This window comes from Falco punctatus, assembly GCF_963210335.1.
Source record: "Falco punctatus genome assembly, chromosome: 10".
Classification (NCBI taxonomy): Eukaryota; Metazoa; Chordata; class Aves; order Falconiformes; family Falconidae; genus Falco; species Falco punctatus.
In genome coordinates, this window is record NC_137590.1 from 27,755,805 (window position 1) to 27,779,240 (window position 23,436).

General features: G+C 39.6%; 1 protein-coding gene and 1 long non-coding RNA gene across 6 annotated transcripts in view; one reads left to right on the forward strand and one right to left on the reverse strand.

The window, feature by feature from the left end:
• Positions 1-3,531, reverse strand: part of BMAL1 (basic helix-loop-helix ARNT like 1) — a 53,163-nt gene extending 49,632 nt beyond the window's left edge. For 2 of the 5 annotated variants that reach the window (XM_080404734.1, XM_080404729.1), the window contains exon 1: positions 3,224-3,360. The gene's annotated coding sequence lies outside the window, so the exon portion shown is untranslated. The other 3 variants (XM_080404731.1, XM_080404730.1, XM_080404732.1) reach the window with 3 other exon arrangements.
• Positions 3,532-8,623: 5,092 nt separating this feature from the next.
• LOC308070600 overlaps positions 8,624-23,436 on the forward strand; it is a 101,571-nt gene continuing 86,758 nt past the window's right edge. The window contains exons 1-2 of the long non-coding RNA XR_013930776.1: positions 8,624-12,782; positions 13,128-13,471. This is a non-coding gene — a long non-coding RNA (uncharacterized lncRNA). The remainder of the gene's footprint in view (positions 12,783-13,127; positions 13,472-23,436) is intronic.

The following is a 23,436-nucleotide window of genomic DNA, read 5'->3' on the forward strand; positions in this document are numbered from 1 at the left end:
GAGCATACTTCTGCTTTAGTTTAGTCTGCTCTCTAAAAATCTATCTATAGCAACTCTTAAAAAGACTGAAAGACCAGATCAAAAGCTCTTTCGATGCTTTTGAAAATGCCATAAAACACCTTATTTGCATCTTCAAGCACCTCCAAAAAATAAACTCCTAATTTCTATCGGCTTGTCAAGCAGAGCTTTCAACAGCTAAGCACAAAAGTTGATGCTGCGTTCCAGCCAGTATCATCTCAGCAACTACATTTATCAAAATCTACTGGTTTAGTCTGATATTTTCCAAGTATGATGACAGCCAAAACCAAAGGTTTCAAACATTATTTAATGTATTAAATAGAGAAACCTTGAGTATGAAGGTTTAGTATCAAGAAATATTAAGCATTCTGTAAACTTACTGGGAACAATGAAGCTATGTAAGCCTAAAAATATATATTTATTTTGGGCTTCTTTTTGCAGTCATTTGCATATTATATGCCTTTACACATCTTTTATTGAGAACAACTAACTTCAGAGAACTTCCTAATACCTGGGGATACAGGTAGCTGCATTTTACTGCTTTTCTGCCCTCTTTCAGAAACAGAACTATGTACAAAACTGATGTGATAACGGTTAAAAATGAAAAGCATACAAGTTACAGTACTAAAAAAAAGGAAGTCGCTAAAGGATGCACCAAATCTGCTGTTTAACTTACCAACAATATATTCCTTCATGTCTTCCTATACCTCCTGTCGAAGTGTAACCATACACACAACTGACTCCGAGCTAAAACCAGCTTAAAATACTGAATTTTAGCATGAAAACAGCACTTCTGCAGTCATCTAAACAAATTAACCTACACGTCTCTTGGTACTCCCAGCATGCTTGATATCAATTCACTTTGAAAAACAGTCTTACCCATCTGCAGTACACAGGCTGTAGCTATCACACCGCGTCTCAGCTTTGTCATCATAGTCTTGCATAGCATTAAGGAACTCTGTGTGACTTTAAGCTTTGCCAAATAAATCCAACTAACGTTCACTTGTTCCTATTCTTGGTTTCCCCAAAAGAATCTTTGAGACCAGGTATTTGAAGAAAAAAAAAAAAAAAAAAAAGTAAGTCTCCAGTAAACCCCTACAAACATCACCTCCTAATACATCCTTAGCAATAGTCCCCAAAGACAGCAAGCTTCTTCATAGCAGGTGGTGACAGTGGTGTGGTAGCAGGCTCTAACTTCAGCTCTGGCTTTGTGGAATCCCACTTACAGCCAAGGTAGTTTACCAACACCCCCGTGTCTGCCCAAAGGGCCTCCTAGGGCAGAACAAAACAGCTATCCTGAGGTTTTTTGCAGTACTTTCTCGTCTAAGCAGTCTCCCAGCGTACTTCCCTTACAGCCCTTGAGCCTATATAAGTGCCGCACACAACTGTCATGCAGACAGGCAGTGGAAAATCAGTGTGGAAGAGAACACAGGATAAAACAGCACATTAACCTATAACCACCATACTTTACGGGGTTATTTACACATTTCATTGCTACAAGCAGGCACAAAAAAAAGCCATGAATGGTCGTAAGAAATAGAAACTCACAAAACTTCAGAAGTAGTGAAGACTCTCCCTTAATAGGCAACTGCTGTTTATTCAGATGAGAGGGCTAGTTTCTGACACACTGAATAGCTATTTAAATTTGCATATTCCTAGAGCATACAAAACATACATTCTTTCCAGGGCAGCGATTAACCTCAGCCTTCTGCAAGACCATGCACAGAGGCAGTCTGCCAGCATTAATAGTTAATTAAAACAACCAACCTTTCTTCTTTCCCCTACAAACTTAGCTGCAGCCTGTGTACTACCAGTTGCTCCCATTTAAAAAGTCTTTTTGATAGAAGACAGACTAAACAGACAGGGCATGTATTTTAATATTAACCTACTAAAAAAAAGAGAAAATGTAGTTTCATTTTTAATGTTCCGGGCCCAGCATTTTGAAAACAATTCTACTTAGAGACTGAATGAATTCTGAAAAGAGATTAGATTGAAATTAGATTCTAAATTGGAAATTGCTTAAAAAGATGATCAATTTCTGTGATTGACCCTTTATCCCTCAGACACTAAGAAAATAAAAACCCTTGCAAGCCTATTTGCTTCAAAAGCAAGGAAAAACACCGACTTGCTTCTTCACCGTTATTTTCAAGTACTAAAAATCTTTCCAAAACTGTTATAATTGAGGCACCGGAGCAACAGAAACCTCAGCAATTAGAAAGGCAAAGCGATTCCCCTGCCTGCCCCGGTGCAAAGCCCTGGTCCGGGGCAGCCACCGCAACATTCCCAGTGCCCTGCACTCACGTTGAGGAAAACCGCTCGTTCCCCCTTTGACAGCAGGGACGCACCTACCAGAAGGAGCCCGAGCAGCGCCAGGACGCGCGGGTGGCCGCGAAGCCTCAGGGGGCCACCGAGCCACAGGGCGAGGAACCCCCGCGCCCCACACGGCGGGACCAGCCACCGTGCAGCAAGGCCAGGACCCACAGCCAGCCCCGACCGCCACCCCGGTGCGGGGCCTGGCCGCGGGCTAGCTCCATGGCAAGGCAGGGCACGGCACCCGACGTACCGAGAGCCGCGGGGCGGGTTGCGGGGCAGAGGCGCAGGGAGCCCCGCCTGTTGCAGGGGAAGGGGCGCCAGCGGCTCTGCCCAACGAGTTGCCCCAGCCTCCGTGGCCCTGAGGGGGGGACTCCAACCCGGCAGGAGCCCGGCGCTGCCTCCGCCGAGCCCCCGGCCCGCCGGGTCTGCCCTTCTCCCCCCGCTCCGCCCCGCCGGGGCCGCCCGCCAGCGGTGCCCCCGGCCCCCGCTCTGCCGTCGGGCTCCGGGCGAGCGGCCGCGAGCCCCGGGCCGTCCGCAAACGGCCCCGCTGGCGTCCGCCCCGTCACCTCCGGGTCCCGCCACACCGCCCGGGCGGCCCCCGCCCCGCTCCCGGGGACACCGCGCAGCGCCGCCGCCGGGGGACCCACCGACCCCCGCGCCGGCCCGGCCCCCTCCCACCCGGCGAGCCGCAGCCCCCAGCCCCTCCCGGGGCAGGTAGCTCCCAACGGCCTGCCGGAGCCGGCGGCTCCGCCGAGGTGGCGGCGCGGGGCGGCCGCGCACCGGCCTCCCGCCACGCTGCAGAGGGACGCGGTCTCCTCAGGCGGGGGCGCGGGCCGGACCCGCCGCCGCCGCCGCCCTCCCGGCGCTCGCCCCCCGCCCGTCAGCGGCTCACCGCCAGCTCCGTGAGCCCCTTCACCGCGCCGCGCCCCGGGGAAGGAGGAGAAGGGGGGGGTGGGGTGGTCGCCGTCCCTCGGCAACGCACTGCACGCCCGCAGCGGCGCCCGGCGCAGGCAGCCCCCGTCCCTGACCTACTTTCCGCCTGGCTTGCCACCCAACGGCGCACCACTAACCTACTTTCCAGCCAATGGCACCCTCCTCCGGCCCCAGACCGGACGCGCCCACCCGCCAACGAGAGAGCGGCTCCCCGGCAGCCTTGCCCAATGGCCGACTAGCAAGCAGGCAACGCCCGCCCTCCTGAACGGCAGCTAATCCCCGGGCGCCCCTGGAGTGGGAGCCAATCAGAAAGGCGGCTGGTAGTTTTGATCCCGCCCCCAGCCGAGGGCGGAGTTGGTGGGCGGAGGGAGGGGCGCGTGCGCGGTGATGGGTTGGGGGGGGGGGTGCCCGGTAGAGCTGCGGGGGACCCGGATGTGGCGGGCGCGGCGGCCGTGTGGTCGCGGGTTCCCTCAGCCGGGCGAGTGCTGTGGGCAGCCGCGTCTCGCTCCCTTCCCCGCCCCTGGGGCTTGCCCGTGGTTCTGCGTCAGTCGTGTGACGTTGGCCTGGCCGTGACGTTACCTCTGGAGGTGTTAAGGTCACACGGCGGCCGCGGCGCCGCTGCCTCTGGCGGGAGGTGCCGCCTCTACCTAGGCCTCGCCTCCCTCAGTGACAGCGGCGCGGGGGCCAGTTCGCTCCCTGGGGGCCTGAGGGAGCCAGGCGTTGCTGGCAGCCGGGCAGGAGGCACTGCTGCCCGGCTTTGGCCTGTTGGCGCGGGCTCTCCGCCCCTGTGCTTCCCTGGTGCGGAGTCACCGCCGTCGCCTTGTGGGGGCACGTGCCTTTTAGCCCGCCGCTGCCTCAGCTGTGTCCATAGGCCGCGGCATCACTCCTGGTGTTGGCAACCTGCCTTGGTAGGTCCCGACCTGTGCCTGCCTCACGTCTGCACATGCAGACCCGTATGCAGTGTCGTGCCCGTAAATCGATGTTGCACCGCAAGCTTTGTGAGTCCTCGCACAATAGCCTCACAGCACCCATCAGGTATTTCAGAAGCCTGTTTATAACGCTGCGATTAGTTTTGTTACCATAAAAGCTCCATTGTCTCCCAGTGCGATCATATAATGGGGGTGATTGGACACAGCAGTAATTTTACCCAGCATGTGAAAAAGGCTAGTGATGGAACATAGTAAAGCCATCTACTGTACCATGTTACAGTCTAAATTTAGATAATCCACACAGCAGTGTGGAATGTGAAGGGGATGTGTTGCAAGAACATAATCACAGCATAGCTGCTTTCAGATGCAAGCATTTGCTAAATGTGATAGTATTATTGCTACATCAGATTATCATTGCCACATTATAATTGCCTTAACATTTCCTGTCCTGTTTTGCCACAGCACAAATGTTTGGTTTACATTCACTAGTATAACATCACTGGAGAAGCTTGGGTTGCAGCATTATCACATTGCAGTGTGATTGTGGTTATTCCAGTCCACTATTGCAGAGCATGAAGTCATCCTATGACAGCAGCGGAATTTGGTTTCTACCTAATTAAATTGGGGCTACAAAAGCAACAAGTGGCCCCTGCTGGATGCAAACTTCCTGTTCACATCAGGATATTCCTACTCAAGGAAAAACCCTCCAGCAGCACAGGTTAAATGAAATACCATACATTAGCAAGATGGAAATGTATACCATAAAGGAAAAAGAGAAAATGCCTTTTTTTCCCCCGCAGCAACTGTTTTAGTGGTGTTGCTTTGATTTGTTTTAAGTGCACAGAAGTTATGGAGGTGGAGAAGTCTCCTTGACTACTTCTTTCTCACAAGTCTTTGTAGTTTTCATCATTATTTCTACCCACCTGTAGAAATAATGTTCCTTATGGACTCAATCGCATACAGTCTGTTTTAATGAGCCCAGTGGCTGTTGTAGGGAATGATGCCAAGAGTAATGATCTTTAGCTATTTCTGTAGGAAAGCAGCTTAACAGGCCATATGTCATATTTCCCAGTAAATGATTGTTTTGAGTTGTTTTTATGCTGTAGTTTCTATTCATGAGATATTAAAGAAAGTAACAGCATCTGGTTAGTCAAACTCCAGTTTTCAGCGTATGATGACATGTATCAATACTGTTCTGCACCTTTCTGTACAATAGATTTTCTCTTTAAGTTCAGTGCAGGGAATTTCTTTCTGTAGGTTAATAAGCATGTTATGGGTGATTATGATGCTTTAAAATTTTAAGGGTGCAAAGTTTATCAATGAGGAGCTAAGAAATGACAGTTTGCAGTTTAACAAGACCTGAGTTCAGCTACTGTTGCCAGAAGAGTGTTTGCATCACCATTCTACCATGCATTTCTAAACACAAAAAGCAAATAGAAGAGGTTAGGCTTGAGCAGCGATAGAATACTTTCTCCATGAAGAATATTACTTGAAGAAGCACTTGAAACTGAGATCATGGCACAAAATGTGGAAGCTACTAGAAAGACCAGCTCAGTTGTGTGCTCTGCTCAGGGCGCTGTGCACAGGTGTGTCTGATACAACAAAAGCATTTCCTCATCCAGTCAAATCTCACTTGATTAATTTCAGATTTTATGCTTCTTTAAAAGCAGGTAGTAAATTAGGTCTTAAGGAGAAATTGAGCTGCCTCCTTAACTATGTTAATGTGTTAATAGTTACACCATATTTAAACATCAGAATTCAGACTCATTACTGGCTTAAAATTATGATTTAAAAGCAGAAAGAGAGTATGCTATGTGCTGATTGTACTGAAAAATGTGTCTTATTAATAGAATTTTGGAACAACTAGCCTATATGTACTGAAAAATGTGTCTTATTAATAGAATTTTGGAACAACTAGCCTATATTCCAACTAAATGATTTTCTTTACTGTATTCACTTTTAAGCGTTACAGTAACCACTTTCCTGGTCTTAGGATTTTGACTTTGTGTCAAGAAGAGTAGATACGATCGTCATTAAATGCAGTCTAAGACATAATAAGGCTATGTGTCAGTGGTGTTTAGAATCTGCAATATTTCATTAATTTTTTTAATCAAGTTATCTAATTACATGCACAAAAAGGAACTAGTTTCTCAAACGATAACCCAAAAACTGATACGTTTTTTTGTTTGGTTTTTTTGGGCAGGGGTTGCCTTCAAAGAGTCCCTGATATATCTCTGGAACAACAACAGATGTTCAGAAGTAACCAGCCAAATTAGTCCTTTGATGTTTTAGTTGTGTTTTCTCTGAAACGTTGTTCATGACCCTGATTACAGATATGGAGGGACACATTCTCTGCATCTTTGAAGCACAAGTTTTTGTAATAGAGTTTGGAGATAATATTTTCTGTGTTTATTTTTTAATGTCTTCCCAAATATGCCCAAGATGTGTTAGATATTTTAGCACCTAACTCCGAATCCAGCTGCTTTACAGCATTTTAAACAGCTGCTTTTTATTTATAGGGTTTCAGACATGCAGTATTAACTTGCCAGTCTTATCCTTTTATCCAATCTCTTTCTCCATTTGACACTTGACAAACAAGCTATGATCTTACCTGCAGCAGGAGAAGTTATGGCTCATAGAAAATTAGCAAGACTTAACAACTTGAATACCTGGATTTCTTGTTCTGTCTATACTTCAAAAAAACAGACATACTGAGCCGTATTTCTCACCCTGTTACACAAAGCTTGTGCCATGCTTCAACCCAGTTACAGAAGAAACTGGAAACTATGGCTTGGACTGTTTGCAGAGTGATGCAAAAAAACTCATAGTGGTGGTCTATTTACCATGGTCTGTCATGGCTCATGTGGCTGGCTCAAACCTCTTCAAAACAAAAGTTTTGTCTTAATGAGCTATTGCTTACTCATTCTTTTCATGGTTCTTTAAATTCTTGAGTTATTACAACACCTAAGCCAGGTGAATCTTGGGTTTTCTGCTTTTGTTCATGTAAACACTTGTTACTTTAAAGAGTGTACCTCCTAACACAGTATTTCCAAATCTGAGCATTAAAAATTCTAAATATAAGGCAATACATGTTGACTTTTTCATGTGCCTGCTTTCTTCTGAGCTTTTTAAAATCCATCCTTCACTTTCCCAGCCCTGGTTGTAATTTCAAGGGCTAGATGGTTGTTTCAGACAAAAGGAGAAGATTCTTAAACAATCCATGATTTCAGCCTTGGGGTCTGGGTCTCTAAGAACACCGATTAATATTCTGAGACTCAATAGGAACTCACAAGAGTTGGCAATCCAATATCTGGCAGCATAACAAGAACAGGAAGAAGAATGTAATGAGGAAAATGAGGCTAAAGCCAGGGAGTTAAGAAATTCTAAGTACTTCTCTGCAATATTTTTTCAATCTTTAAGGAAGGCTCAGGAAAAAGAATTTCTACCTTTATCTGGATTCAAACTCAATGGAGGTCAAAGCACTTTCAGAGTTTTTACTTCATTAAAAAATACATGGAATTTAATGAGTTTTTTAGAGACTGGAAGTCTGAATTTGAAGTAGACATGGTAAATATTAAATATGTTAATAAAATTTTGGTGAATAAAATAGTTCAAAAGTCTCAAAGGCTGCAGCCTTTGCAAATAACATTTTTTCCATTAGGGACTTGTCTTCCTACATTGTTGGTTTATTTTTTCATTTTCTAAAATTTTATTAGAATGTTTACTGAAGTTATATTTACCATTTTTGTTGAGAAAAAAAATACCTGTATCCATTCCTGGAGTAATTTTGATTCAACACCATATTACTTTTTTTTTTTTTTTTTACACATCATTTATAAACCTGAAGTTAGGTGGTGTGAGATTCTTGCCTCCCCACAAAAAAAAAAATAATTACAAATTCTAGAAGCCATTTTGTTAAAAAAGATTTAGAACAAAGACACTCTTGCAATTTCTGGCTGCATTTCTTCAAGATTTGTTGAGGACACTAAGATTCACAATAGAGTTTTACTGCATTTTTTTGGTAGGGGGTGTTACAATTTTCTATGGTCCATTGGTAACTGCATCTTTGAATAGCATTAATCTGTTTCTTACTAGCAAGGAAAGATATAGCCTTTATAGCTTTTTTTTTTTCTTTTTTTCCTTTTTTTTCTTTTTTGTATCTGTCTTGCATTCTTATAAGAGTAGTGGCAGCTTCACTTGAAAAGTGGTATGAGAAAGATAATCTTTCTCTTAGAATACTGAAAAAAAGGTCTGTTAGGCATTAGTTGATGCATTTCAGGAAAGTAACAACACTCCACTATGGTAGGGTAAAGCTTAATTTATTATTGGAATAAAGCTTTGTTTAAGAATTGCAAAATCCATCAAATCGGTAAGCTAAATTTTACTGAGTAGCCAGAACAAGGCAGTACTTACGCAGCTTTGACTTGAAATGATGCTAAGTATCAGTGAGAAAAAAAGCAGCAAGAAGGCTTTTCCATTTGATAAGGAAATGAACAGAGAAAGCTTTTCAGCGTGTTCTGGATTTGCTTGTTTTAAGGGGTAAATAAGAGGCAGAATCAGTTGAACAGAAAGGGAAAGCTGGAACTCCAAATATTATTTAAATATTTGAAGAGTAACTTTTTTTTTAACAATTAATAGCCACAGACTGTATTAATTAAATAAGTATATTATCCCCCCTTTTACAGATTGGAAGAACAGGCCTGGAGATTAAATGAGTTGGCCAGGGTTACACCCAGACAGGAAGTCAGACACAAAGCCACAATTAAAACTGGAGTACCTCCTGGCAGCCTTCTAAAGAATCTGGTAAGCCACTCAGCACCTCTGGTTATTTTTTCGTATCAGTTACACAAAACATTTTAGTTGTTTTCCAAATGCAAGGAAAACACGATGCTTAGGACACATACTCTGAAAAGAAGCTATGAGATATTTAAACATTAGGGGCTTGATTCTGTTTTCAGTTAGTGCAGATAACTAATAAAAGCTTAACAGTCCATGGTTTTATTAGAGGATAGTACAATTTGGATCCATTCCTTTAGGATTCCCAGATTGCCAGGCTATAATATGACAATGGGACTGTGATTTTATTTTTTAGCATTTCATCTTGTAAATATACTAGACCTTATTCTGAAGTTTTTACTTAATTCTTACACAGTTAAAATTCTGCGTTGATTTCCTACTGATTCCATCAGGCATTTGGAGTAAGGCCTGCAAGGTTAAGCACACGGCATAGGTTGTACTTCGCCTTAACATCACGTGTTTCTGTATTCTTGACAGTGGTTTAGGGTAACATGCTTTCAAAGAAGTGGTTGGCTGTCTACAGCAACCATCTTCTCAAGAGAAAGAGCAATGCATCTTTATGTTCAGCATGAGCTATGATTTCTCCATTGTCTACAGACAATTACTGAAGTAGTCTATTAATATTGCTTTGATATATATTAACATTAGGCAAACAACATTTTTGTTGCCAGAGAAAATGCATGCCGATTTAAAAACGGAGGAAAAGCAGACTATTTCTGAGGCTTATGGGCATATCAACCAGTAGGTGTGCCTGGTGTGTTGTAAATGGGAAAGGCGGGAGGACTCCGTCTTGTTATTAGTACATGCAGAAAGACAGGAAGTACTTAGGGAAGGTTTCCCTCTTGTTCTGAGTTCCAGGAAAGTTATTCAGCCAAACACATGAATCACAAAGCAGACTAGAAGGGAGTTTCTCTGTGGCATGAAAATAACAAGTGCATTTTAAAGCCTGAAAAGTCAAACAATTTGGTGCTTTTGTTCTGCTGCAGATTTTTAATGGAAAATAACAACCCCAGGAATATTTGGCAATGGAAAGTCTTAGTGCATGAAATCTGAAGTTTATATAAGAGATACCATCTTACTCATCATCTGCTCTATTTTAAGCCCTGCTCAGCATGAGGACTTTCATTTTGTGATCTATTTGGACAGCAGCTGGTACATTAGAGTTTTACATTAGCTGACATCTTTACAATCTAAAGGATACTTAACATAATCCTGTAAAATCTATTCTCATAGTTCTGCTCAGTCACTCATATTCCATCTTAGTGTGTTGTCTTTTCCCATGTACATTTTCTGTCCATTTCATGTTAAAAATAATGTCAGTGTATCAACTGTATTAAAGTTAGTCCACTGTAATGTTTTGCTGAGATGTGATCAAAATATATATATACAGCATATGCCATAAAATGGATGTGCCATTTCAGTGACTGAAAAAGGCAACAAAAAGGAATCCATAGTAACATATGTTGGGGATAAATTCCAGCGACTAGCACAAATAACAGAAAAGACAGTATGTGTTAATTAATTATATACAAAGACAAACTACATACATGACTTACATTCACTCGGAGATGTTTACATTGCAGAAGTATAAAATGGATGCCAAGTTACAACCTACTTCCAAAATCTAGCAATTATCAAGTAGTTTGCCTATTGTCATGAAGTCCTAGGACTTTATATATCTGTTCATGCAGAGGGAAGTCTTTTCTATCTTTGTGGATTTTAAATCCCAGTCAGCTCTAAATAAATGACAAAATAGTCACAACAGAAGCTAAAGACACCTGTTCCTGAAGATGCTTGGGAAAAAGACTGATGAGAAGAAAGGATGAAATATGGGCACTGTTGAGGCTGGCGTTGGACCATTGTACACAATTTGAAATGGAGCTACCTGTCCAGCCACCTTGCAATGCTTTTCTTTATCTTCCCACATCTTCACAGACCATATTTGGGCCCCACCAGCCCTGAGCTCTGATGTAGTCACTTGCCTTGCATGCTCAGGAGTATGTGAGGAGTGGGAACTGAAGCTGGGAGTACCAGAATGTCACACTGATGAGTTCAGGTGCTGTAAGGGTAATTTCACTCTTTTCTCAGCAGTAAAACTTGTCTAAGAAAGGTAGAAAGCTGCTTTTCTTTGCATATTTTATTTCATGCATGAGTGAACTGGCATCCATTGGGTTTTGTATGTCCAGCTGACCTTGGTTGTTGAAATCTTAAGCACCAATGTCATACGGAGGATTCTCACCAGGACTGTTGCTACAGTCTTTTGGATTTTGGTGGGATGGATTTAATGAAGGAAAACAAGGGGACTTTAAATTCCACTTCTTCATCATTGATGGTAGCCAGGAGGTTCTGCATCCTATGACTCACAGTGTGTTCACACAGTCAATCAGCTTCACTTTCACGCTGGACTTGCATCGGCTGCTCGTTTCTCCTGTAGTTGGCCAAACAACCCAGAATGATCTGGACTGACTGATCTTGAAGAGGGAGCGCAGAGTTCCAGTCTGTTTTTTACTGTGTGTAATGTGCTCCTGAGTCTGCGAGTCACATGAAATGAAGTTTGCTGTGAGTCTTGACCTTATTGCGTTGCAGCAGATTTGTACTTAAAGCAAAGCTACCACATCTGATACAGGTCCCACCCTCTCCACACCCACTTCATTGACTTCAGAAATCTGATTATTAATTTTGCGTATGTCACTGGGAGTGGCATAAATATTAACTATTATTGTATATTGCACTTCTTTGATAGCCATCTGATGTTTATATTTCTGTGTGTGGCCACAAACCTGAAAGTTAGGGCCTTCATAGAATGGTTGATACTATTATAAATTATTTTCCTATTTGCAAGCAATTTTTTTGTCTTTTAACTTCTGAAAAAAACACTAGTTCTCAGACAGCATGAGGAGCCAAAAGATACTCTTTAACATTGTGGGATCAGAAAGAGCATGAAAGTGACCTGTTACAGTATTCGTCTTAGACAAAGCATAGACCTACGCACTCATCCATGAACATGGGTTTGGAGACAAGCAAAGAAGAGAACAGGAGGACTGGTCTGGATAATATTTACACTGTTCTTAAGTCAATCCTATTGAAGTTTCTTAAAAGTGTGATATTGCAGCTTGAACATGCAGTCGGAGTGAGTGTAGGCAGTATGACTACAAAGTTTAGTGTTGCCAGATAAATAAGGAGTTGGGAGGCTGCCTCATGGGCCCAGGGCGGTGCAGGTGGTGCTACAGATTTCTGGAGGATAGTTAATCAATACACTTTAATAAACAAACAAAACCCTTTCATTTTTTAATCAAAAAAATGCCAATGGTCAGTTGCACTTCTTGTGCAGTATTACTTCAATGATTTTCATGTAAAGCTAATGAAATTTAAGATACTTACTTACTCTTAATAATTTAAGATTCATTTACTATGTTTATTTCCCCTGACATTTCTTTGCTTGCTTGGATGTGTGGGAAGTTGTCTATATTTATTTAAAAGTTTTGTATCATCTTTAGGTGTCCTATGGATCAACATATGAACCAGAGATGGAGAAGCAACCCATGAGATTACAGAGGAGTCTTAAAAACTTAATGACAGACAAACTTGCAACACCCAACAAAATAAAATCCTATTCGGTGGTTCTTCACATGCTCCTCCTGCAGGCTGTCTCCGTCAGAGAGCTGAACCAGGTGGCTGAGCCTGCCTCCATATCAAAGTTGGCATGATACTTAGAACTCTTTTTCATCTGTGAAAAGAAATTCTATGCTAAAAATCTTTTCTGACTTTTTAGGAGAGTAATCATCCTTTTAGGTATGTGGTTTTCTACTGTTGTTTTAGACTTTATCTTTTAATTATTTCACACTCCCAAGTTGAAAGTAGAAGCTTGGGGTAGCCAATTATTTTCAAATTCCTTGGGTTTGCTCTCATAATCCTTATGTTGTGTCATACTTAATTATGTTGATGGCATGAGGTAGTGTACAGTTTTCCCTACATAATTCTTTTAATTTTGTTTTGGAAAATACTAAGCCTGTCATAAATAAGACTTGTATCATCCCTAGTATAATTTTACTAAAATATACTATAATATAAGTACAGTTTCATCAGGCTCCTTCTACTCCAGATTCTAATGAATATTCTCTAATGTTTTGTTTGCAGTTTAATATCTACTACTGGTTACATGACTAGAAAATGTAGGGAATAAAAAAAAACAACAAAAAAAGAAGATATACTGCATGTATAAATGCCAAGCATGAAAGGATTAGTAAAGATGGATAAATATACTCATTACAGCATACACTTTGCTGAAATAATGAATTGAATGTCTGCTCTTTAGAAATCTGATCTACATCTCAGTAAGTCAGTTGAAAGACTCCCCTAAGTGATCTTTGTATCAGGTCTTCACTGAAAGAAGAAAATGTTCTTGTGTGTTTCTTTCAGGTTTTTATGTGTTGTATTGGGAACTGGATGCAAAGCTGTTGTTCAAGCCAAGGACAGTATCTGTAAGTATGCAGACCAAATTATTAGTGAGTAATGAAATGCAGTCCACAAAAAAGGCTGAAATATTGCCAGTGTTCCTAGCTTATCAATGCCCAATTAAGTTCCTTTTGTCTTTTAGTAGTACCTACCCATTTAGTAAACATATATTTGCTACCCATGCTAAAAGTTATAAGGAGATCTCATGCCTAGGACACAGAAGAGATCCACAGACTCGTAAAGTTACTTCAGACCAAATCCTTTGTTTTCAAAGTGAATTATTTGCTTAAACATTTCTGAATATGGGTCTCTGACCTTTTGTTTATTTGTAGTTGAATGGGGATAATATTAATTTACTTTGGGTATTGCTTCAAAGCATCCTTTTTAATATTTTTAAAGTCTCTCAAGATTATCCACTGAGATACAAGATAAAAATGCAAATCATTGTCATGCTCTTTTTGCTAGTGTTCTGTTGTGGTACACCTAATTCTTTTTTCATGTTGGCTTTTTGTTTGTGGTATTAGGTACTAGCTTGAGGTTCAGAGGATAAAAGGCTAAGATGCCACAAATAATAAGTTAAGATAATCAGTAATTATATTAATTAGCCAATATGAAGGTTTTGCCACTAATGAAAAAAACAGACTTCTATTACTTGGCCTCTGTTCAAATATTTTTACTTATTACATTTGGTATTTCTCATGAATATTGAATTAGTGAGTTCTGAAATACAACTCAAAAAAAAAATTAATCACACACAAAATGGAAAATGAATTGTAGCCAGGATTCTCTTAGAACACTAGAAATGCATTCTGCTATAAGTTACGTCTCTTGTAACCCTATGGAATCCATTTGGATTTTTTAACAAACCGTATTTTTGTGTAACATTTCTAATATATTAGTGGTATTGCAGCAATTAGTATAGTGCAGTAGTAACTCTCATTAGGAGTGGGTTCTAGTATGCCAGAAACCATACCAGCAAAACAGAGAGGTGGTATTTTTGCAAGTGTTTAAGCAGCACAGGAACCTGTTCCAATTAAAAAGAAACTGTGTAGACACTTGGAAATTGCTGTTTTAATGAAAGCCCATAAGGCACGGTATCTTATCTACATAATTATTTCAAGAATGGAAAAATGGAATTTCTTCAAATTTCATCCTGGTTAAAATGTTACAGTTTAAGTGTAGGATTTGGTTATTTCCATGAACACAATAATGAAATTTAAAATAATTAATGATTAATGTGGCCTTAACTAAGCATATCTGCAGATATATACAAGGTAGCTCTGAAACTGAAGATTCCAGTAAGATGAGAAAGAAATTGCAAGAAAACATTGTGCAGACAGTATCTTCACTTTTTGTGGCATTAATCTGATCTTAAATTTAAAATTTTGTGTAGATTTGAAAAACAATTGTGGTAAATAGGGAAAACAGATGGTAGTATGGTGAAACACATCATGCATGTGAGGAACAGTGAATGTGTATTTCATTCAGCTAACATAGGCCCAGAAGATGTCTTTGGTTTTGGCATACAATTCGTTATAACTCAGCGTCTGGGTTTCCTAGCATCTTATCTAGGGCATATTTCTTTTTTTTTTTTTTACTAGTACAACTACCAGAATGATATTTCAGTTATTTATAACCCTGGTCAGCACAGCCATGCTGACAGAAATCTGCAATATATTTATGACCTAAGGGTCTGTGCTTTGCTTCCGTAAAAAACAAATAGACATATGGACAAAGAATACAAGAAAAATTATGTTTATCATAAAAGCTTGCAGAATTAATTTATCTTTTTTTTCTTGTCCCCGGGAAAGTAAAGCTGACATATCTCGCATGATACACAGGATCCTGGGAACCTACAGAAAAGAAAGGGCAAACCAGGTTTTCCTCTAAGGATATTAAGCCTTGTGGATCCATATGGCCTCATTGCACGATTTTGAAGTTTGTATACAAGTTTGTGGTGAGCTCATTTTAGGAAGTGTGGTGTTGTCATTTGGATCATCTGGGCATATAAACAAGTGTGCCTTAGAAATACTGCTGGCTTGGAGGTGAGCTTGGCCTTTGAAGCCAGGAGGGGAACCAGAGGAGAGTTCTGATTCTGTAGTAACCACTGGGCTAAAGGAAAGAAGAAAAGAGGTCTGATCAATTTGTCTAATGATGCTAATGCTATAAGACTAAGAGAGTATCCGTTTGATCATGCTGACACATTTTGGCTCTTTTGAGTCACTGCACACCTGTGTAATGTAAGTAATGTGCACATATGTTGTATTTTTTGGGTGTGTATATTCATAATTTTATTTCTCAAGTAGATATAATTTATTGAGATGTATTCCTGAGGAGATTTTTCTTCTGCTGTTGGTCATAGCTTGCTTATTACAGCAAGAAATACATGTTTTCCTTTTTTCCAAAGGTGTCTCTGAGGGTGACTGTGTTTAAGGATTGCAATTATGGTTGGTTAAACAATGTTTTGTGGGTTTGGCCTGTCACAGAGGAGGCAGTTAAATATGCACATGCCTTATTATTTTAAGGCAGATAGTTTGGTCAGTAAATCATCAGCTGAGTGTCTTAAGCATTTCTGTATCTGTTAAATTTGGGGCTCTCTCCACATGGTGAGAAAACATTCTTGATGCTTGGAACAGGCTAACTCCGATGTCGCTGGCCGTTGGTTGCATAATCTCCATAACTACAATCTTAGTCTAAGGAAACCCTTCTTCTTCAACAGGGCCCTTTAGGCTTTTAATGCATATTGTTACTGTTCCTATTCACATAGTAACCATTTTTACCTCATTTTGTCTCTGCTTTTAAACTAGTTCAGATGCACTCAGTGCTTTAAAAACAAACCTTTAAAGGCATTTCTCTTTATTTTCAGTAAGAAGCCACAGTAAATGCTATATGCTTTTAAGCATTCAAAAGGCTTTGTGGACTTTGCTTTCTGTGTTGTTAATGCAGTTGGTACAGATTCAGCTAGCTTTCATGTGTAGCAAATTCATCACATATCTATTTTCTGTCTCTCAGCACCTCTGTTAGTTTGATGTCGGGCTCTCACTAGCTCTTTATATTTCCATGGTTACAAGTAGTCACAAGGGTTCTGTTAACCCCCAAAGGCAGAGTGATTATGTCTTTTTTTACTGTAAAAAGCATAAAATTAACAAAATAGACTCTATATATATAATGAAAAGATTATTCTGAACATTACAATAAAAACTTGTAAAGTTAATTTTCATTCACTCAAAAAGCATTCAAGTCTTTTGCCACCATTATGACTATGTCACATTTTTTGTAAAGATGAGTTTCTATTCAAAAAAATGGGGGATCATTTTTTCTTTCACTTTTAATCTTGACTGAAATCTGCAAGTTTGAAGGCAGTGGATTTAAGGCAAACAGTGCAGGTTCAGACCTATCCTATAATTAAATAATCACCGATTAACATTAATCGTTAGCATGTGTACTATTGCTTGTTTTTAAAGATAGAAAAAATGGAGCCGCATGCTAACTTGCCCAAGAACACAGATGTAGACACATCCAAGTCAGACTGACAATTTCAGATCTCAAAATGCTGTATTTCTTTCTAACAAGAGGCTGACAGGAAGCCCTTTCTGACTTTCAGATCTCATCTCTGGTCAAAGCCTAGATCCTTCCCAATAAATTAAGTGCAGAGATTTGCACCTTCTATGACTGGATAAGAGATGTTATAGACCCTTAATAGGAGAAGGCAGCTGGAAGGAGCTCTTTTTTTCTGAGAGGCTTTCTTTAGATCAGATTAAAGCAATAGCAGGTTTGAGGATTTTGATAAAGAATAGACTGACATAGCTGTGATTTGTTATAGTCTCTTATGATGGAGAGCTCTGAATCAAAGAGAGGTTTCTGGATCTTCACTGGACAGAACAGGTAGTGAGTTACTGAGGGCAGAGAGGTGAGAGGGAGAGTTAGAAGAAAGATGGAGAAAAGTGTCTAATAGGAAAAGAAAGAAGTGTTGACCGAAATTGCAGAAAGTAACCCTGCTAAATAGTGGAACAGAGCTCTGCCAGGGAAAGAGAATGAGACTTTCTGTCATCACCTATATAGAATTAGTGCCTCAATGCATAAGGAAAAGTGTTAGAATCTTCCTAATTGAAAAGGAGAAAACTCCCGCTTCTGCTTTGTTTTTGGTTTTCTTTTTAACTGGAGACAGTAAGTTTGCTGAGTCACGAAATCGTAGAGGAATAAGCTGCTTCTATGTTAAAATAACTAGTAACACTGTAAAAGAACTTGTTTAAATAGTACAGCTATAGGAGAAAGAAGTGTGTTAACGGGACAAATGAGCCAGAAAGCATGTATCATATGCTATATATTAATTTGAAAGATAGACAGTAGTAATGACACAATATTCTTTAACCCTCAAAGTGTATTACGAATGTTGATGGATGTTCAGAGTTGCAGTGGAATGTGTGAGCACCCTGGGTATATTCAGATATAATGTATGAGAGATAAGAAATGTATTATTATGCAGTGTATCTAAACACTTCTGAGCAGAAACATAGTCCAATTACACATGTGAACAATTACTGAAAAATGGAACAATAATAAAGATAACCCAAACTGGAACATCTCTAGTGTGATAACTGCGCTGGCTACTTCCCATTGGTCAAGGGTGTAACTTATATACTTCAGATGTTAGATTGTCAGATAACGTGTGCATGTCTCTCATGATTTAGGTGGCAATGATGATTTCTTACGTATGGAGCAATAATAATTATGTATAGCAAGTGTTAAGACCGTTCTTCCAATCTGACAGTCAGGTCAAGTGTGAGCCCAGGCAGGGAGATGTGTGAATCTGAACCTGACTGACTAGTTTGGGGCAGAATGCCACCAGAGCCACCAAGCATCTAGAAAGGGAGCATAATCATAGCAAAGAGCAGAGTTTGCTGACATGACTTTTTAACAGCCTGTTTCAGATCCACCGGTGACTTTAATGGCTAGTTCTGCTGAACTGGATGCCAAGAAATGGAATCTATTGGATCTTGGGATTTTCTCCCTGCCAGGTTCAAAGTTCTTAACACTGTGGATGTATTAGTTTGCTCCCAAGAATCGTTTGAGTGTTTTTTAAGTAAGGGTTATATGTCTTAAAGTTGGGGGCTACTACTCCCTTCATCATAGAGTTTTCTCCTAGTAGTGCACTTACAGAGAGATGAAAAAGTTCCCCCACATTTCTGTGACTGTATTTTTATTGAAATCAGAGCAATCTGTTTCAAACTTCTTGTGAGTATATCTGTAAGAACAGCAGTGCAGGATACTCAAAATGTTGCAGTCAGAAACTGCCTAGATAAAATGGTTAGAAAAGGAAAGTATTTGGTAGATGTGTAATTAGTTAGTGTGGAGTCCTTCTGGAATCCTGTAAATCAGCATGATAAACTCAAATTATAATAGAGTATAGTCAAACTAATTCTTCTGTTTCCAGAGTGGGAAAATAGTGTGTTTGGAATTGAAATGGATCTTGGAAGTTAATTAATTCTAAACTTACTCTGCAGGAAATCAGAATATGCTAATATTTGCTTAAAATATTGTTACTTTCTAATATTTCATTACATCAGTGTGAAGTGCTTCTAAACTTCTTAGTATTGTTCAGTCCTACATCTGACTGCAGTAGAATTTATGAGTAGCTTGTGAATCTATATGTATATGTATAAATTTTCCCCCTCAGAACAGTAGCTTTGCTATTTGCCTGGAAAAGATCTTTGGCCTCTCTATATTGCAAAAAGCATTTTCTACAAATGTAATTTTCCAGGAGATAAAAGAGGCAATACCTGTCTTTATTTCCATCATAGCCTATGCTAGCAGAAGTCCTGACAAGGGTAAGACAAAGACTTTTCTTTAAAAGCAAAGACAGATATTGCTGTTAGGGATGGGAGGTTAGAGCTGATCCTTTGCTGAGTGCTTCAGGTGGCAATGAGGCATGGAGTTTCTGGCTGCTTACAGGTTGGGGTGAGTCCTTCTTTGGCATAATTCCTGATCATACTGTAAATATGGCTATATGAATAGTAGTGGTTTGTAAGCCTTTTACTGAAATATTTACATTTCAAGTTGGAAGAATTTTGTTCTTTTGTGCCCACAAGAACATTTGTTTGGCCTAACCTGTCCTCACTTGTCCAGCTATTCTGTGTTTGGAAAGCAAACTTTTGGGGTTTAGCTGTTTATTTTGTCATGAACTTACTAAGGTTCTAAACTCAGCTGCAACCCTCTGATTGCCATGAGGGGCCAAGACCCAAAGATGACCCCTTTGCAGGGTCGTTTTCAGGAAATCTTTTTTGTTGTAGAAAAATTTAATAAGTAAGAGTTTTCATGTTATTCTACAATATTTTCACACGTTTCCATTATCATTGTTCACTCTGCACAAAACTTAAAAACACTTAAAGCAGACAACTTTCCGTGTTGTTTGTATACCTTAGCAGTGCTTAGCCTAGAGTTTCACTGTGGCTTTTTTTTTTTTGCTAAAGGAGATTCTGAAGTTGCTAGGACCCCATTGTGCAAAGCAATATGCAAGACTTCCTTGTTCATGAAGTTTAGTTCTGGTGGTGAAGGTGAAAAGGCTGCCATGGAAGCCAGGAGGGAGGGTTGTAACAAATTTTATTAAGGTTTCTGACTCGTGAGGGACATTTTTATAAGTTTGCACTTTTAGGTAACAAGCCTAGAGTTTGTTAAATACATACAAGAAGCATCTTAAAGGAATAGACATTGGAAGGCAGTGTCATAGAGAAGTGAAACTTCAGATTTTTCACTCACTGAAGCAGGAGATACCACTCAGATATCAGAGTATATGGTTGTCTCTCAAAACTGTCATTACCTAGGTGTTTATTGAGGTTACACAGTGAAAATTAGATCAGATTAGGAAAAAAAACCCTTATTTATAGCAAATATAAAGTGGAGTATTAATAAAGATCTTTCTACAAAGAAAGCAACAGCAAAAACATAACTGCAATTTAGTTTTGTTGCAGAAATATGTAATTGTGTTTCTCTTGTGATTAGAAGATTATTTTCTATCCATAAACACTTAATGAGTGATAGATCAGGATCTAGAGGAGTGATTGTAACACAATTCAGTGCCCTGTAACCTCCAGCAAATTAGCCTGTGGTCAGTCTGGCTCTTTTCTGGTTGCTGTGCTCGAAGGTACCGTTTGTGATGTCTTTTGCATATGTTGGATAGACCAGGAGAGGGCAGGACTGCCTAACTGTAGTCACTTCCATGGGCCTGACAGGCATCTATATTGTGTAGTTAAATGAAAATAAATGGAAAACGAATCTATGAAGAGATTTGGTGATAATTGTAGTTTAATGTTCCCCTAAAATCAATTTCTTAGATATTCAGAAACTACTTATATGTATTTTCCACATAGATCTTTCATTGCTGCTCTTCTATCAGTGAACATTTCTGAAGGAAATGCTTTCTGGTTTTTAAGAGCACTACTAGGGCAACTCAAGCATTTAACTGGATTATTCAGTGTACACTTGAAACAGAGTTGTCATTTTCACTACTGAAGGTTACTATGAATCTGGTTTGTTTTTGCTTCTAACTATAGTCTGGCTGCTTTTATGGTTTCTAAAGGAATTAATATGATGGTGGTGGGTGCCTTTTCAGGTTTAGAATAAAAAAGTACTTGTTTTTAATATATAGGAAAATATTAGCTTTTTAAATTAAAATTTAAATTAAAATCAGCATTTCTCTTGAAAACATTAATGGAATGGAATGCAACAGCTATTTGTATTTTCTGTAGAGAATCTGATTTAAAGGCCATTAACTCAGTGGTTTAAATCAATCAATGCACTTTGGGTAAATTTGGCTGTTGATACAGTGATTTTTTCAGAACAAGGCCAAGCTTCTTCCCAAACAGTTTGTAGCTTGGGTAAAGAGCAGGGACAACAGTCACAGAGCAGGTCTTGGGGCAGAGGGGAATGAGTGGGTGAAGGACAACTGAGGAGACCGTAAGATTCACTGTTTGATTTGATACTGTATTTTTTCATTGTTGTAGGCTCTTTCTAGCAATAGAGTCTACTGCTTTTCTTCCTGGGAATTAGATTGAAACATATAATCAAAGAACGCTAATATTTATGCTCCAATAAAAATTATTCATGCTAATGGTAAGTAGCTTCTGCTGTAGTAAATATTTTGCAAGAAAACTGCAAGTATTGGTTTTGAGCCTTTTGGTGACTATTTTTAAAAAATGGCAAGAATGTGCTTAAGCAAGTTCTTGAGATCTACAGAGTAACATAGCTGGCTGAATATGTTATCAAAATGAAATGGCTAAAATGGTGTCATTATCATAGTCTGGAGGCAGAGTAGGCAGAAGGATTCTGGAGATATTTAAATCACTCACAGTAATAGCAAAACAGCCTTTTGATGGTAAATAATACCAATTTTACGCTATGTTGCATAAGTACTATTTTAGGAATTATAAATAGTCAATATTGACGTCTGTCTAAACTAAGAGAGAATTATTTGGGTTTTGTTTGAAATTGTGGATCAGGAATGCAAACTTTGATATGAAACAAGATTTGCAGATCATATGGAAGCTGTCTAAACCTAACAGCTGTCTCTTCAGCAAGCTGGAAGATAGTTTGGTTTACCAGAATCTCTCTTCCAAAAGTTGACAGTTTAAATCCTTGCATTTGGGCTTATTGGACCAGTATTATGTCATCTGTATGAGCAATTTTGACTGCATTGCTGTTTTACTAGATACCATCTACTAATTCAGAATGAATATGGACTGCCATAATTCCTTGTAAGTTACTTTTTTTCATGAGCAATAAAAATGTTGCAAGCATCGTGACTTGTATTCTTCTAATAGCAAATGACTTTTTATAAGCTGAGACCTCAGTTCTTGAAATTCAATGATAAACTAATATAGTTGTGTAGTATTTTGATACCAGCCCCATTACAGATGATCTGTATTTGTGAGACACAAAACCCAGTACCTATTGGCTGTGAAGCAATTAGGATCTGTAATATATTGCAAGCACAGAATACACATTTTCCTGTAGAACCATGCATCAGGGTCCAACTGGTCATTTAAACAGTGTTGTTATGTGGAAGGACAAATCTTGAAAATCTGAACTGAGTGTAAACTGATTCAATGTGTGTTCCTGCTTTCGCAAGCCAAATGTTTTGAAAGGGCACCCTCCTTTGGTTCTCAGCATGTGAACTTGGCATCCCAGACCTGACTATTCCTACACACATACTCATTTTCACTTCAAATCACTTTAGCAAAAGCACCCAGCTAAAGTCTAAAAATGCTTCTAATATTAACTTCATAACTTCCAACTTCCCATTTCACCTTTTCAACAGGAAGTTATATTCTGAAGGCCAGAATAGCGCTGTACTAAAATCTGTACGCAGGGAGCCAAATAAATATAGCATCTTGAGCTAATTTTTAGTTGTTTGAAATGCAAATAAACACAAGCTTTACTCATCAGTGTAAACTTGCTGGATGATTCAGACAAACAGATGAAGGCAAGGTTGTAATTCTCTGAAAACATTTTGAGAATTGAATCTGATATTTTTTTTAAAGCCTTTTCTTCTACAGACCTAGAACAGTATTTGGTATTTTTTTATGTATTCATTGCAAGGATCTTAACAGGTTTAGATACAAAGTGCACTATTAAAATTTCTGAAGTGAAAAAATTGCTGAAATTAGTATTATGAAACCCCAAAAGTGAATGCTTATATTTCAGTCACATTGCTGGATGCTCTTAATACCAGAGGAATATGGTTGCTGTTTCTGTGACATGTGTTTGCTTGAAAGACAGTAAAACATACCATAACTGGCAATTATGAAGGCTTGCATTTTCCCCCTCAATTAAAATCATGGCTTATTTTGCAAGTCATCTAAATGGTGAAACAGAACATAGATTTACAGAAATGATGGTTTCATATCAGGTAATATATATAGAAAAATTATTGAGTAATGATTTCTGCTCAGGTTTATCTGCTCTCAGAATCTGTTACTCCTTGTATATGAGGTGC